The 6,499-nt window shown below is 39.9% G+C and overlaps 1 protein-coding gene across 2 annotated transcripts in view; it reads left to right on the top strand.

The window, feature by feature from the left end:
* Positions 1-6,499, top strand: part of ATP8A2 (ATPase phospholipid transporting 8A2) — a 638,305-nt gene that overhangs the window by 163,148 nt on the left and 468,658 nt on the right. The window lies entirely within an intron of this gene.

Raw genomic sequence — 6,499 nt, 5'->3', positions numbered from 1 at the left:
GGGGCGGGGCGGGGGGGGCCCCCCCCCCCCCCCCGAGAGCGCCAGCCAGGGAGTGGGGGCACCAGGAGAAGCGGTCCCTTCCACAGCCAATCCTGCTGACCTGGTAGTGCCAGTGGAAGTGCCAGTTGCAGGGTGGCAGGACTCCTCTGCCCCCCGGTCTGTGGGATTGGCCATGGGGACACTTCACCCCCCCCACCCCGGTTGCTGACTGTCTGCTGATGGGGCAGGTGCCCCCTCTGACTCAGGAGGTAGCAGTCTCCCATGATAGTCTAATAGTCTTATCACGTTTAACATTTTAGAATAATTATTTGTCATACATCTTTGAAAACAGTGAGAGCTGTAAAGTTCTTCAAGGGAGGAACAGGTGAAATCGCTGACTGGAGAAAGGGCGAGATAGTTAGCTGTGCTTTAGTCTGTAGTTGAGCAGAAAGTATGGCAGGATGATACCTTAGGGTGTCTTTACATATGTTCTGGGATGGAGATGGAGGGGCACTTTTTGATTAGACCGGCTCTTGGGAAAAACGTAATCAAAATGATAGTTAAAGCTCTCTGATTTAGGTCTTCCAACAACTTCATCACCAGCAGTAGTGAAAGGTGGTTTCTGTTCATCTTCTAAAAGAAGGCAAAGATCAATTGGTGATCATGTTGTGAATAACTTAAGACTTGAATTAAGAAAGTTGCATCCACCTTTTTACACTGTTATCAGGGTAGCACAAAATGAGAAATTTTGAAGCAGGTTTTGAAACTCTCTACCTTAGAAATATTCCTTAAGATAGATGTGAACTCCTTGTCCCACTAGTTAAAGTGGAAGGAGAAAATGAAAAAGCAGAACCAAAAGAATCAACAATAATAAAGGATGGTAAATCAAACAATGGACATGGCTAAATAATTGCTATAAGCATTTCTACAGGGAGCAATGTATTCCCACTTAGTGATATTTATTCTGTCTGAAAAGAAGAAAATTCAGGCTAGTTGTACTCATTTCCTAGACCAGCAGCTACAGTGTATTAGCTCCTAATGATCCACCAGAGAGTTAATGTAGCCATAAGAAACAAAAACGGAACAAAGTATCAGCAATAAATAGCTTATTCCTACAGTTAAATAGAACAAGATGTAAAAATTTTAAAAGTAATTGGAGACTTGCACCTGGTCTTATTCCATAAAATATCATCTTTAGGGGTACATTGGTCACCTTAGAAAATTTACAGATCTGTCCCACGTGAAAGATGTTGGAAGTGAGGAAAGAGCCACCCTTATGCATGATTTTGAGCCTCCCCTATTATTTGAATCCTCCAGAATGGTGGTAAAGGTGGAATTTAAAAGATTCTGGATATTAATGTGGAAGCCTGTACACTGGGCCAAAACCCCTGCAAATGGAGGCTATCACTGTAGCAAAGAAGATGGCTATTTAGACCTTTTCTGATTACAAGACTTCTAATATATTAGGAATTTTATATATCCACCTACTTATGCCCCAGACATGAAGGCTGGTATAAGGGACTTCCATCGGTAGACGCAGGATTTTGAAAAGGGGCTGTAGAGGGTAAGGTGCTTCAACAAATACTTTTCTTTAGTTAAAAAGTATCTAAAAGCTTTACTGATAAGCTAGAGGTCCAGGGCTATATTACTCGGTGTAAGATTGAAGCAAAAACAAATATAACTTTATTGGAATATGCATTAATTTGATATATCATATATCATTTTTGTAAAGCACAAAAATAGGCAGAAATAATCAAAATATGTTGTTTCATTAGTCGTCTAGTCATTAGAATTAAACGTCCATCTCTTTCAGATTCATAAAACAAAATCAAGCTTTCTTGACTACTTTGGCAGTCATCTGAGTTAATATTTTAGCTAGAGTTAAAAACAGTCTACAGGGCTCTGATATAGGAGCTACATCACCAGGAGCAGCTAGTAGCAGAATTGCAGAAGAAAGGCAAATTTGATTAATAAAACATCAAGGCCATTAAAAAGGAGTGAGGGCTGTTAACACCTGTGGAATGAAAAATTTAGAAGGAATCAAGTAGATGATAATGAGCCATGCAGTCAATTGACTCCCTCACTGCTGCTTGAATAGAGATGCTGCTGCCACTGCCAGACAGTTGGTTTAAACTCTGGGTGGAGCAGGAAACAAAGGGGGAGTGGGGGTGCTGGGGACTTCCAGACCAGGTGGCTAAGGAACAGATCACATGCAATAAAAGGCAGCTCCCTTAAAACTGAGTCCAGTGGGACAGCTTCCTAGAGCTGTCGATCTAACAATGAAAACATGGGTCTGCATATGCTGCAACAGGAGGGAGAGGAACAAAACAACTTTAAATCATTATTGTATTGGTTTCCTGTAGCCCACATAGTTACTTCAAACATAAGAATGAACTTTGGAAAAACTATGCTATCTTGCCTGAATCCTGTAAAAGAAGGTGTAGGAATCTTGACCCTTGATGTAGAGTATGAAGGTAACAGTGGTTTGGATAGGGATTTGTTCTTGCAAAGTGCTGAATGGTCTCTAGTCCTAATGATCTGGAGGTTTATTAAATCAAAAGAGCAGGTAAACATTTTGCCAAAATCAGGGATAGGCAGTTTAAGCCTCTCAAGCATCACCTGTTGCTTGAAAAGTTTAGTTATAGCAATGGAACATTTATTCAGAGGATTGATAGTGGGAAGGCTGTTTATCTTCTGATTTTTATCCCATTCTGCCAGCACACACACACCATAAGTCACAAAAAATATTATGACAGAGGCTACTATAATTTAGCTAGTGTGAAAGATCAGTGCCTTCATCAGTGGTGCTTTTCATTCTTCTAGTTTTACTTCTATAAAATAATTCTTTATCATTTATAAGTTTTAGCCAGAATGATTAACCTCTGGTAACTTTCATAGATTTCATAGACATCAGGGCTGGAAGGGACCTCAGAAGATTGGGTCCAGCCCCCCCACCCGAGGGGCAGGAAGTCAGCTGGGGTCATAGGATCCCAGCAAGATAAACATCCAATTTACTCTTGATAAACTTTAGATAAACCAGACTTAAAATGACAAACTAAATCTCACTCATAAATATCTTCAGTCCATATTTTAGGAATGGGGTTGTAGCTGGTCTGAGTGACTCAGTTTTGGAAGGGGATAGTTGTTTCAAGCATTCCCCATGGCTAGCGAATATTTTTTTTCAGTCTCCATTCATTAGTATTCTCAGAATATTTCCACATAAAGCGCAAGCTTTACTTTGTGGACAGACCACAAAATGTATCCTGTGTTGACACTAAAAAAAAAAATAAAGTGTTCCAAAGTAAGTATCTTTGCTTAATGAGTGGGCATTTTCTACCAACAACTTTGAATGATTTAGCTAAAACAGTATAAAAATTTAACATGATGGTATATTTCTTCTTTTCCTCTTGTATGTACAAAAATGCTTTCCATGAAATCAACCCTGCATGTTCTGTTTTCTACTATTGCCCTAAGATATCAAATATATAATAAACAACTGGTTCGTATTCAATGGATTTTATGTATGACAGATTTTTTATGGTTATAAAATTCAGCTATGCGGGAATACAAAGAGAAAAAGTGATACAGCAGCAGCAGAAGTCTTTAGTAAACACCAGAACTAATGGGAGCCCTGGAAACATTAAAAGTATATAGTGTTATAAACTGAGAGAACCATGGCTTGTCAGACAACCGAAGAGCTTGTTGATTTAGAACTGGTCTCCTGAGTGCAGAAAATTGGTGATTACATGGTGTGTCATGAATGTATGCTATGAGAAATGTCTAATATCGAGGGTAATTTTGATGCTTGAGGTCAGATAGCAAGCTTCTCCACCATAACAAGGTAGCAAGTTTACTATTGCAGAGCTACTGAAGTGGTATGTCAAAGAAGCTATCATTACATCAAAGACATAAATGAGCTGGAATTCTTCATTAGTAAGGCTCATGTAGTTCAGTTGCTAAGTTAGGCTAAATATTTAAGGAACTTTTTGGTGATCTGGTTATATTTTTTAGGAAAGGACTAATCAGATGTCTCTAATGCAAAAACTTGTATGCACCTTTGACTAGTAATGATTATCATCACATGCTTGACTGAAATTCAATTGTATTGTTTTCTTCTTGATTGGCTAACATTTTATCCCTAAAATCGCATACTTTTCTTAGAATCATAGAAAAGTAGAATTGGAAGGGACTTGCAGAGATCATCTAGTCCAACCCCCTGCTTGAAACAGGATCATCCCTTTCCAAACCATCCCATACAAGTTCTAACCTATTCCTAAAACTATGCAAGCCAACCCTGTTGTATGACTACAAGGCATATTGTCCCAAAACACCAAGAGTGCCCTACCTGCCACAGGTAAAGCAGGGGAACTAGGGCTATCAGTGTCTTGCCACTGCAAGCATTCTTAGAATATACTTGAGATCCAAGGAAGAGGATCATGACCTCTGCTACAGAGGAAGGCTAGCCGTTTATCCCTAGTTTTCTTCTAAATGTAGAGTTTCTTAATAATAGCATAAGAGTAATGTAGCTGTGATGGTCCAGAAATTGTGTGAAAGGCAAGGACTTCTTAGGGTGGCATCTTTTATTGGACCAACTCATAGGCCATGTCCAGATATGTGAGAGAGTTTTGTTCCCTGGGGACAACTAGTGGCAGCGCACCTTGTGCTGCTGCTAGTTATCCCTGGGAAACACCTGTGTCTCACATGCTCTGGCATGTGGCAAGTTATCCTGGGTGGGGTAGGGAAGGCAGGGGCAGCACTGGGCTGGCCCCGATAGCCTTATGTGGGGTCGTGGAGGCCGCCTGGGGCTGCAGCAGCAGTGATCCTGCTGTGTGGAGCTTGGCCAGCAGTGGAGTGTGGCTCTGGCCAGCCAGGCTCCAGCTTTGGGCAGCACATGCTGCCACTGCATGTGCCACTCCTGCTTTTTTTTTCCATCTGGTTTTTCACCCCTGGATATCCAGAAGTCAAAAAAGCCCTCCATGCTGCTCCCTTGCAGCATGGAGAGCAATGGAACATGTGGTATGTGGAAACACAGCCACAGCATCTGTGGCCTTACATACTGCACAGCCACAGTCATCTGAATGCAGCCATAATTGGATAGAGTTAGACAAGCTTTCAAATGCAAAACCGTCTTCATTAAGACTTGCATTTGAAAGCTTGTCTAAAGGCCTTGTTACAAATTAATTTTGAGCAGTTCCTGGAGCTCTTAACCGCTGGAATGCCTGCATGTGGCAGGCATTCCAGGGCACCTTTAAGTGGCTTAAAGCACTTGTTATGTGGCTCAAAGTTATGCCACTCCAAGGCTGGATTATTTCCTGATCCACATAACCCACTTTCTGTTCCATTTAAGGTGTGGCCACTCCCCACAGATGTGCCAGGCAAATTGAAGGTGTGACTATAAGGTAGCACTAAGCCAATCAACATTTATGCAGCTTGCAGTGTAATGTGTAACAAGGCCCTAACTCTGTCCCAGCAATGTAGTTAGTCCAATAAAAGTAATCATCCTAAGAAATCCTTGCCTCTCATGGGGTTTCTTAATAGAAATATATATTATTTATATTCCTATATACTGTAGTGATTACAAAGTAGTTAGATGTTTTTGTGCCACATGGCATATTGAAATGCATTGATACATGACTTATTTTAAATTTGAAATTATATTAATTGGAGTTATATTTCATATATTCTACCTCTGAAATCATTAATGCTAACATGAATTCTTACAAGATCCAAGTCAAGCTTAGAGCTTTTAAAAATTGATATGCTTTCCCCTTGTGTGACTTTTCTGTTTCACTCCTCAGCATACACCAGCAGGTGAGATGTGATTGAATTACTGTCTTGACTTGTTCTTGAGTGCTAATTTTTTTTAAAACATGCAGTTGAGGGAAAATCAATCATTTCTTTTCTTTCCCATTCGCTCTCTGAAGAGAGTAGTCCCTTGCTTGATTCTGCTGAATTCCAGAAACTTACCTCACTAATCTGAAAATGTTTTATACCTTATAGATTTAAGACTACATAAACATTTTTTTTCTCTCTCTCCCTTCATTGACGTAGACACTGTTGGACTTTCTCTCCCTATTTTTCAAATATTATTTTTTCAAGCAAAAATATTTCAGGCAGTAGAATCACTTGGAGACTTCCTTTAGTTTCCATGTCTTTCTTTTAAATATGTTGGCAACTCATTAAAATAGTATCTTAATAAAAGACTCTTAATCTTAATGTACTACTCAGATCCTGGGCTTGGAACTTTTTAAAAAAATATTTCATTGTAGACATTGAACTGTGTGGGAGAAGGGGGGAAATAAAATAAAATAAAAGTGTATCAGATGACCCAAATAAAGGCCCTGAAAAAACCTCTCCCCTCCGCCCCAAGATAATGTGATTGACTAAGAAATACAACAGTTTTCCACTAGTGTTAAAAGGTGCAAAAAGGGATGCTGGAAATCACATCCATCAGTTCTTATATCAGACATTTTTGAGGCCTCCTACAGGAGGCCTCAAATGCCTCTACACAAATGCTTGT

This window comes from Gavialis gangeticus, unplaced genomic scaffold (assembly GCF_001723915.1).
Source record: "Gavialis gangeticus isolate Ggan-Ray unplaced genomic scaffold, GavGan_comp1, whole genome shotgun sequence".
NCBI lineage: Eukaryota > Metazoa > Chordata > Crocodylia > Gavialidae > Gavialis > Gavialis gangeticus.
This window is presented reverse-complemented; position numbering and strand designations above follow the sequence as displayed.